We start from the raw sequence: 10,858 nt of genomic DNA on the forward strand, positions 1-10,858 counted from the left end.
ACTCAGTAACCTCCTGCCCAACTGTTAAGGGTCGTCAAACCTCCAGAGTTTCTTTGTTTTAATTTCATCGCCAACAGTCCAAGCTCATCAAGACTTGGAATGATCCTGTTTTAGTTTCATCAGCACTGCCCCAAACTCATCGAGCCTTGGGCTCTCCCAGGTTTTCATCTCATCAAATCATTTTCACAAGCACAAGCACAATAACCTTTATTGGCATTAGATCAAATCATTTTCTACTGCATTGTCCATACTTGGGAGCAGGACTTTGCATTGTCCCAGGAAGATTGGCCCTCTTATAATTGCCAGAGGGTCAATTTTTCCCTGTACCTAGACCCCCCAAATCCATGACTCTTTGCACTTAGGTCGATTCTGCACTTGCGTTATCGACCTAAGTTCGAGCTGCGTTCAAGCCACCTAAGTGCGTCTCGCTTTAATCACTGGGATCGACGTGGTTTTGTACCAGCTTAAGCCCGTGTAACGAGTCAAATTCTCCGACTCACAGTTAGGAACTACTATTACTTTTCAAGGGAACCACGCTCAAACTCAGCTCTCTCGATTCCAGTAAGTCGCGGACCTTCTGGTGCCAGGAGTCCCCCCATTCAGCTGTCAATCCACAGCTGGAGTGTTCCAGGCATCGCGTACAGCTGGCCAATCCAAAAAAAACACTACCTTCGTCCCCTCCATTCCTGTGGCAGTTTCTTTTTTTTTTATAACATGTGTGGGGATAGACAGAACATGGCCATAGAACAGTAGCCAATCGGAACGGAGCAGCGAAGAGGCACAGGATGATTCTGCCCTCCGAGCTGGGATCAAGCTGGTTGCAGTGGGGAACAACAATGGCTTTGACCTAGGTCAGTACCCTTCTCAGGGAACTGGGTCAAACCTATTTTACTCGTGTGTGGAATCGCCCTTAGATTTCCTCCTTGTGAGCAGCGCAGGTCATTTCTCTCTTGCTCTCCTTGGGGGTTTTCATTTCTGGGATGTTAAATTCCCAGAATTCCCACTAATCACTTCATTCTCTGCGTCATTTCCTACAGCTTTTTTAAAAAATTCTGTAATCCTTGAGAGGAGCTTTCTGTTAATGCCTTTTGATCCATTTTCAGTTCTGGTTTTGATTGGATTTCTTATGGCACTAACCTCTGTATACACTGGTGGAGATTCCCTATACACCTCTTGATTTTCTGGTCAGTTTCCAGATAATTTCCCCAACTGATTAAAGGAACAGAATAGAATCTTATTCATGCATTTGTGAAATCGCTTACCAATATCACACCCATCAGATATGGGCAATATTTGGGAAGGCTCTTTCCACAACCACATCTAGTCACAGCTTAAGACATAGGCAGAGATGTCATGGGAGTGTAAACATTTGACAGGAAAAGTCTTTCTGGATGAGAGCCAGTGTGGTGTGGGGATTAAAGTGTTGGACTGAGACCTTGGAAACTCAGGCTCAAATCTCCATTCTGCCCTGGAAAATTGCTCAGTGACCTCGGGTCAGTCACACTATCTCAGCCTAACCTACTTCACGGGGCTGTTGTGATGTTAAAATGAGGTGAGGGGGACGATGTAAGTCACTTTGGGTCTTCATTGGGGAGAAAATCAGAATATAAATAAAGTCAAGAAATCAACTGAAGAGACCCAAGTTAAAATCCATCCTTGTCAAGAAATGTATTAGATAAACTTGAGCCAGTCATTACCTTTCAGGGTCTAACAAGATGTTACATTTCCTTTGTGCCCTCCCCCCCCCCCAGATGTTTACTTTAGTACGTAGGTGTCAAACTCGCGGCCCTCCAGATGTTATGGACTACAGCTCCCATCATCCCCTGCCAGCATCATGCTGGCAGGGGATGATGGGAACTGTAGTCCATAACATCTGGAGGGCCGCGAGTTTGACACCTGTGCTTTAGTATGATGTACCTCAACTTGCTTGGATTGCATGACAATTGGCCATGCTGGCAGGGGCTGATGGGAATCTGGACACCATAGGTTGGCCACCCCTGATCTATTGGCCATGCTGGCAGGGGCTGATGGGAATTGTAGTCCATGAGCATCTGGAGCACCATAGTTTGGTCACCCCGATGATAGATGGTCATATAGTCCATCCATATTCCTCACATTTAAAGTCTTTCTTGTGCCATTCTTTTTCCTCCCCAGCTGGTTTCAGTTTGCTCCCATTGCCCACAAGCATTTTTCAGCAACGAGTCAGCCAGCTCCCTCCAACTTGGCAGCTGTTGTTGGTTCTCAACTCTCGCGTGGCTTTTTTGTGGTCAGGCCCTCCTGAATAAGCTTTCTCAGGCCCCTCCGGGCCGATTCTTGCTACTTCAGCTGCATTCCCACCTGCCCTTGTGATGCTGATGACTTCTGGAAAGCCATTTCCTTAGCAATCTTAACGCATTCCACAGCAACAAACACTTCTATAAGTCATTTCACCACACCATCAGTCTATTAGAGTCACATGTTGTAAATCCAGGTACCCAGCTACCATGCACCAATTCGTGCCTTCCTTTTCTCTTCCAGTACAGTATAATGGTTAAGAGTGGCAGACTCTACTCTTGGAGAATTGGATTTTGTTTCCCCGCTCCTACACATGGAGTGACCTTGGGTTAGTCATAGTTCTCTCAGAACTCTCTCAGCCCCATCTGCTTCACAAAGTGTTTGTTGTAGGGTGTTAGATCTCGAACCTTGAAACAATAAACAGACTCTGTCTTGATGATCAGTAGCATTTATTCTTTGGCATCGAAGCACCCAGCTTCTCAAAGACAATTCTGGAAAACCTGGCATTTGCTATCCCCTCTATTTAGAAATGGGCCCCCACTCCCGTTTTCCCAAAGAATGTGAGAAAGAGTTATTTTGGAGTCAAGGCTCTCCTAGGTCAGCAATAGATAGAGATAAAGCCACCCGCCTTCCTGCCCCCACAAGACAACGGAAACATCCCATTTCCCATGAGACCAAAAGTGTCAGGGGTAAGCCTAGTTATCTACCCAGCATGCAAAGTCATAAAACAAAGATCAAGGAAAGAACAGATCAAGGAAAGAATGCCCCAATACAGCAGTGGCAACACAAAGCAGACTGGTTACATATATCTTTTAGCAATTACATTGAGCTAGGAATGCATCTCAATCAACTACCGGTAGTTATAATCCCCCTGCCATAGGGAGAAGAAGGGAAAGAGGTTTGTAGGCCACTTTGAGACTCCTTACAGAAGAGACAAGCAAGGGGATACACTCTATATCCAAACTGCTGCTGCTCCCTGTCCCCCTTCCCAGCTGAAAGCTAGATCTCTGTCCTCCCCCTAGCTCAGCCTAGAAGAAGAAGAAGAAGAAGAAGAAGAAGAAGAAGAAGAAGAAGAAGAAGAAGAATTTGGATTCATATCTCCCCTTTCTCTCCTGCAGGAGACTCAAAGGGGCTTACAATCTCCTTGCCCTTCCCCCCTCACAACAAATACCCTGTGAGGTAGGTGGGGCTGAGAGAGCTCCAAGAAGCTGTGACTAGCCCAAGGTATGTGTGGGAGTGCACAGGCTAATCTGAATTCCCCAGATAAACCTCCACAGCTCAAGCAGCAGAGCTGGGAATCAAACCCGGTTCCTCCAGATTAGATATATGAGCTCTTAACCTCCTACGCCACTGCCTAGGGCACAATCAGTGGTCCTCCCCTACCCAGAAGCTCTAAGCGGGTGTTGCCAAGCTTGTGAGAAACCTACAGAGCCTTCTGAGCAATTTCTGCCCCATCGCTTCCCTTCCCCACCCTCAAGGTAGAGTTTATCAGCAGCTGATGGTCAGATAGGGTTAGCTGGCAGTGGCTGACCAAGTCTGAAAGGACCAGCCACCCCTGATCAGCTTGTTGTTATGAGAATCTTTTCAAAGGGCACCTGAGACTCCTCTCGGCCTGGTCGATTCCTGGTTTGCCAAGAAACAGAGGGACCTGGTGTTATCTCAGCTGCCTGATATGGCTACATGTGCACGCAGCATTTTAAATTCACATTGAAGCTGTAATCAGCTCACGACCTTCCAATAGGTTCTGTGATTCTTCCCTCGGCAGCTTCTACTCTTCAGCCTGAAGTACTCCCAAATGAATTTGGGGGGACTCCCAGTATCATGTCATCTGGAGCACCAGCGAAGACAGAGCAGTGTTTTGATACAGGAAGCCTGAAGCCTCTACATATAGGATGCGCGAAGAATTAAAACACGTTCTTGGGCCTGCCTGTTTGTTATTATATTTTTGTTTAAAACGGTGCTACTTTGGTGCCCTCTGCTGGCCAAATTTTGAAATTTGATTCAATAATACATTTTGACACTCTGATAAATAGGGCTAGGGCTGCCGGGTATAAGAAGAAATTGATGATAAGAGTTACTCAGCCCAGATGGCTGCTTGCTTGTCTGCTGTTTTGGTGGCACTGTTTTGCTCTACAAAGGTTCTGCCTGCATTGGCATCCTTTTCCCGCCATCAGTCCCTTCTGGCTGCCATTTTCCCTGATCACTATTAATTGTGGAGAACTACAACACTACACCCCTATGGTTAAAGATCCTGCAGCAACATCTCATCAGTTTCTATCAGCATGGCCAATTGGCCATAGCCCATGAATGTAGTTCCTGAACATCTGGAGAGCCGCAGGTTCCCTACCCCTGTACTTAGAGCAGGGTAGGGAACCTGCGGCTCTCAGATAGCTTCAGGAGCTACAATTCCCATCCAGCCTCTATCAGCATGGCCAGTGGCCATGCTGGTAGGAAAACTGATGAGTATATTCTCCTGAACATCTGGAGAGCCGCAGGTTCCCTACCCCTGTACTAGAGCAATGATTATTTGTTTGTTTAATCCTAAGAAAGCCAGGCAATGAAATGACATGGACAAAACGCAGGGAGAATGTGCAGAAAACATATGTGTGGGTGCTACATTACCCCCCCCCCCCCAAAATGGATACCTCTATATTTTCAGCTGCAATATACACAAAATGAAGAATCCTTGTCATGTAGAAGCAGCTCAGACCTGAAAGAAAATGAGAGATATCTCTCAGAACTATCAGTTGGGGCTGGTTGAGTTCTGAGAGAACTGTGATCGGCCCAAGGTCACCCAGCAGGAATATAGGAGGGGGGAAACAAACTTGGTCCACCAGATAAGAGTCCCCTGCTCATGTAGAGGAGTGGGGAATCAAGCTTGGTTCTCCAGTTTAGAATCGACCAGCCCTTAACCACTACACCATGCCGGCTCTCATGGTTAAACCAAGAGTTCACAGCTGGCCCAAGGCCACCCAGTAAGCTGTCATGCCAGAATGGGCTTTCAAACCAGGGTATCTCAGACTCTAGGATTACCACTAACCACTGTACTACGTGATATTATGAATATGTTGGCACAAGCTCTGATCTGATCTGCTACACTAGGGGTTTTTCCCCACTACAGAGTAAGGGAGCCCCAAAAAAGGTCGCACTCGGTTCCTTCAGTGGAGGGCTTATTCCAGGCTGTCCCCACAGCAACTGAGTTGGCCCCCTGGAACTGAGCTAAGTGGGCGGGATCATCTTGCTGCCCTGTTTCTCGCTTCCCTCAATCGTGGATTGGCACTTGTGTTCTTGACAGCAGGAAGCGGGAGGCTGCTTTTCTTTTTTTTTTTACAGTTTTTGAAGTTTACAGTTACATGCGGCTTCTGCCCGCCACGACTCTCCGTTCTGCGCATGCCACAAAAGCAGCTTGTGATTGGTTGAACGGATGAGGTGTCGTTTCAATGCTTCCCCACTTAGAAGCTTCGAAGTGGTATCGACCTTTTTCCGGCAGAAAAGTGTAGTTCATAACTGCGACAAGGATGTCGCAGTTCTGGGGGGGGCGGCTGGGGACTGAGACAAAACAATGTTGAGCTCGGTGGCAGTGGGGATTCACTGAGGCGAACCTAGGTAGAAACCAGTTCAACTCTGTCAGTGGGGAAAGCCCCCAGGTCTGAGTAGGACAGACAGCCAACAAGAACAGATTCTGTAAGTTGCTGGTGGTGAAATGTAACAGAAGGACTCACCTGGTGTAAATAATGGCCTTTTTTGCACAGCCCAATTATCTTGAGGACATTATAAAAAGTGTTTGGGAGAAGATGTTCTGAGCTCTCAGGCCCAAAATGTTTTCATGTGGTTCCCCCCCCCACACACACACACACACACCTGGGTTCCTCAAAAATTGCTAAACTAGCAATCTTTTTTTCTCCAAGCCAGGTTGAAGACATTTCCTGCTTGCCCTGTGCGAACAAAGCAGACAGGATATGTTTTATTTCTCTTGCACAATTTCTCGTTTTCTTTCCTGACAGTGATGTTGTCCGTCAGCAAAATACAGTGACATTTTATTGATTGTATATTTTAAGAAGGATAAGGGATGAAGAATTCTTTCCATTTCTAAAGTGCGGTATACTGTACTGGAGAAAAAAGAAGGGGAAATATTGGTTGGACCACACAGGTCTACTGTAGAAAGTCACCGTCAATTAGAAGTCTTCTCTCATCTTAGGGCAGGAACCAATCGAACCAAAGGAGACAGGGAGCAATGGATCACAGGCAACAAGTAACAGCCAATCATGATTGCTGGAAAATCAGCATGGCTATGAGGATTCCTGTTTTTGTGGCTTCAAAGGTTAAAAAAAAACACGCGTGGTTGAAAAAAAAAAAGTTTTCTGTGCAAATGGGCCAAACTAAACTCAAATTATTTTCTTGAGCTTAAGAACATTACGAAACACCCCTTTGCGAACAAAATCCATGCAAACGATCTTTTTATAATGTTTGCAAGGCGTTTCTAATTGTTCTGTGTGGAAAGGCCAATGTGATGGAGTGACTAATGCAGGACTCAAAGTAGAGGAGACATCTTTCTTCCCTCAGCATTCTCGTAACTCAGCATGCTCAACTCCAAAATTTTGGGAACTGAGATCCCAGAGAGAGGTCCTGTAGACCAAAGAAGCTTATCTGGTGGGTACATGCAAAGGGATCTTTTAGTGATAGCCCGGCGATGATAAACGGACAACAACCTCCTCCCCAGGAAAGTGCACCTCATTTCCTCACCAGTGGTGGGATCCAAATTTTGAAGTAACAGGTTCCTCATGGTGGTGGGATTCAAACCGTGGCATAGTACCAATGTAAAGCTGGGCAGGCACGATAGTGTAGCCGCATTCTCGGGCGACGGGCGTTCTGGCTGGAGCTGTGGCAAGGATGCTCACTGCCAGTCCTTACGGAAACTAATGCACGCAGCACAGGCTTCCACGCACGCTTTCAGTGCACCTCCTGCTAGGACTGTTTAAGTTCTGAGCTACTGCTGAGAGGAGGGGCTTAAATTCAAGGCAAAATCACGCACAAATCACCAATTAGTAACCCTCTCGCATGTCAATGCTAATAATGAAGTAACCTACTCTGGGAACCTGTGGAACCTGCTGGATCCCACCTCTACTCTCGACCTTTGAAGGTGGGATCCAAATTTTAGTAACAGGTTCCCATGGTGGTGGGATTCGAAGGCACATGGCATAAGCCAATGGGGCTGGGCAGAGACGCGATGGGGAGTGTAGCCGGGCATTTCGGCGGCAGGGCATTCCTGAAGCGGAGCTACTGTGGCAAAGGATGCAGCCACTCATGAGATCCTTAAAGTAGGAAAGCGAATGCAACGCAGGCTGGAAGCTTCCATGCGCCAGTGCACCTCCTGCTAGACTGCTTCAAGTTCTGAGCGCTACTGCTGAGAGGAGGGGCGTAACTAAGGCAAAAATCACGTGGCCAAATCACCAATTTAAGTAGCCCCCTCACCGGCACACACAAGTAATTGGTAGCTTCTCTTGGGAACTGTAGCTGGATCCCACCTCTGCTCTCGACCTTAACTGAAGACAGTTTAGTTTTTTCCACCTATTGGCCATTGTAAATTGTGGTTTTTAATTAGTGGCTTTTTATGTATTTTTAGGGTATCTCTTCCTTCTGTTTGTACTGTAAACCACCTCCAGTTGTATAAGGAAGAAAGGTGGATATTAAATGTTTCAAATACTTACCTGGAAAGGGAGACACCATGATCAAATAAATTAAATACATTCCTATGATTTGGAAAGTGTCTTGCAGCCAGTTAATTATGGCATACATTTTTTGTGGACTTCTAGTAAGGTTGCCAGACCCCCACTGTGGGTGGGGAATCACCTGCTCAGAGGCCCTCCGCCCACGCATTGTTGATAGGCACAGGGCAAGGCCCTGTCCACAGAGCAAAAGCTCTGACCGGTTACAAAAATAACCATCCAAAAGCTTCTTCAGTGTTCAGAGATTTATTGTTTTCATTCAATTCTGCACAGAAGAGGGAACTCTCCTCTGTTAGCAACAGGGAGGAGGTTCAAGGGGGCTGTTGCTTACGTAACATAATTTATACCCTCTTACAAACATCCCTCCTTGTCTTCTGACCATTGGTTAGATTTGGAATACGTACACATTGCCATTTGAATCTCCACTCCTCTCCAAAGCCCACCTTGCTTTCCACAATTGGGCGTGTATTCTTTATGTCATCTTGCCCCGTTCAGAGATCTTGGTTGCTATATCAACCCAGTTTTACTTCGCCCTTATCTGTGTTTTTCTGTACGCTTTGTCTCCTTTATCTTTCTGGTGAGAGGCTGTACCCAAATTCCACAGCATGTGTATCAGACTTTACTGAAAAGGGCAGAAATCTCCCCGCCCCCTTCTTCCAAGCAAAGCCTCTCTACTAATGAAATTACAGTTCTTTGTTTAACTAACAGCATCTTACTGATCTTTTATAAATTACCTCTAATATACTTTATATGATTAAATATATGGCTTAAAACATTATAAACTATATGTTCATATCACTGTTAAGCCACCTAGTGGGGAAATTAGCCAGCAGCAAACTGAGGTCTAGGCCTCTGTCTTTGGTGATACGTTGATGTCCCAGAAGTGACAATCCTCTGATATTTGGGCAAAAACTCTGTGGTGAAAACTGCTTCTACCATAGAGTTTTTACTGCAATACCAAAGTGTCCCCATGTCACCAGTGACATGAAGACATCACTTCCGGTGAGCACAGGAAGTGACATCGACACATTACCAGCAACAGAAGCCTAGGCCTCCGTTTGCTGCCATTAAGTCCTTTCGCACCTACCCCATCCCCCGCCGATTGCCAGGGGGTCCCTGGCAACCCTAACTATCTCAGCCCACTTGTCAAATGCATCAGTGGGCACACACAACAACATGGGAACTCGTCAAGGTTCCAGGGTAGACCAGCATTACTGCTTGCTTTAGCACTGTGCAGCCATTCACTAAGGGAGGAATCTAGTGCCTGTAAGCTGTTACCAGCTCAGCCCCACAAAGGATTAGGCTATCAGAAATCTCTGTACATTTTAGACAGAATTTTCTTCCTTTGTGCCACGGCTGATGTGTATAATGCATCTCGGCATCATCGCCAATGCAAGAAACATGTGTTTAAAAAATCCTTGGCTTGAGCCTGCGATAAGCTTGCTTTGATACACATCATCACTTGAGTGCAGGGCTCTCGTCGATAAGGAAGCAGCGAGAGTTAAGGTGTTTGTGTGGAATTGCTTTGAGAGCAGAGTTGTCTTGGATTGATAATCAAATTTATAGGAGTTAAACAAATTGAGTTACTAAGCAGGTGGCCGGTGTAAGAGCAAAGCCGGCCGTACCTTCCCTGAGGAAATACAACACAGGGAAGAAAATAAATGAGTGGCTTTTCTTTTCCTTCATAAACATACATTTCAGGTAGTACTAGAGAAGAGGAAATATAATAGAAGGAATAAGATGTACTTCTGTAGTCCTGTCACGGAGTGGTGTAATGCGAGTTAAAGGAGTCCTTCACAGAAGTGTGGATTGATATTAAGATTTCTACCTCTGGGTTGGGAACTTCCTAGATATCTGGGGCCTGGGAAAGGTAGAGTCTGAGATGAAGAGGGGCTCAGAAGAAATGTGACACCCTAGAGCTGTGATGGCGAACCTTTGGCACTCCAGATGTTATGTTTTAACTGCATGTATTTCTGTATTGTTATAGCCAATGGCTCAAACAATAAATACTTGACTTGACTACAATTCCCATCAGCCCCTTCCAGCATGGCCAATTGGGAGGGGCTGATGGGAATTGTAGTCCATAACATCTGGAGTGCCAAAGGTTCGCCACCACGGCCCTGGAGCCATTTTCTCCACGCCCCATCTCCAGGTCCCATCTCCAGGTGGCAACCCTAAATAGCAAGCCAGATCAGCCACACCAAAAAGAGAAGAGGGCGGATGTGCCAGGTGTACATGGCATCAGGTGCTGCTAGCAACCGTGCCATCCCATCTTTCAAAGACCAAGGCTGACCCAAAAGGCATCCACCAGGTCCTTTGCTTGTTCCACAAAGCTCACTCGACCCTCTCCTCACAGAAGGCAGAACTACATCTTACTCCTCTCCGCTCTCTGAGGAAATGGAGATGTAATTAAAAGGAAAGGGATGACTCCTACCCCTGGTGTGTTCAGAGAGATCTGACTGATCACAATCTACCCTCATAAAATTGATTTGCCTTCCCAAGGGTAGACTTGAAGCACCTGATTGGTACCACATATGTATGTAGATAGCACAGACAACAGAGTGATGTGTGCCTGAAAACACCTGTGGTCTGGCGAAGCCCTTTGTCAGTAGATAGCAATAAATAGAACTGCACTGGCGACTGTGTGTCTGTCAGTTCTTGTCTACATTGCATCCTGCAAGGTGGTCTACTCCGAGTAAATCCGCTGCTTCAACATTGTCCAGTGTCAACACGGCTTGTATTTTTGGGGGGCTTCAAAACAAGTCCGTTCTCAGGAAACACAATGGCTTATCAGCCTAGTTGGGATCTGGAGAATTTTTGTTTCAATGGGGGTGGGGGGGCGGAGTCACAGAGACAAG

This window comes from Sphaerodactylus townsendi, linkage group LG02 (genome assembly GCF_021028975.2).
Source record: "Sphaerodactylus townsendi isolate TG3544 linkage group LG02, MPM_Stown_v2.3, whole genome shotgun sequence".
Lineage (NCBI taxonomy): Eukaryota > Metazoa > Chordata > Lepidosauria > Squamata > Sphaerodactylidae > Sphaerodactylus > Sphaerodactylus townsendi.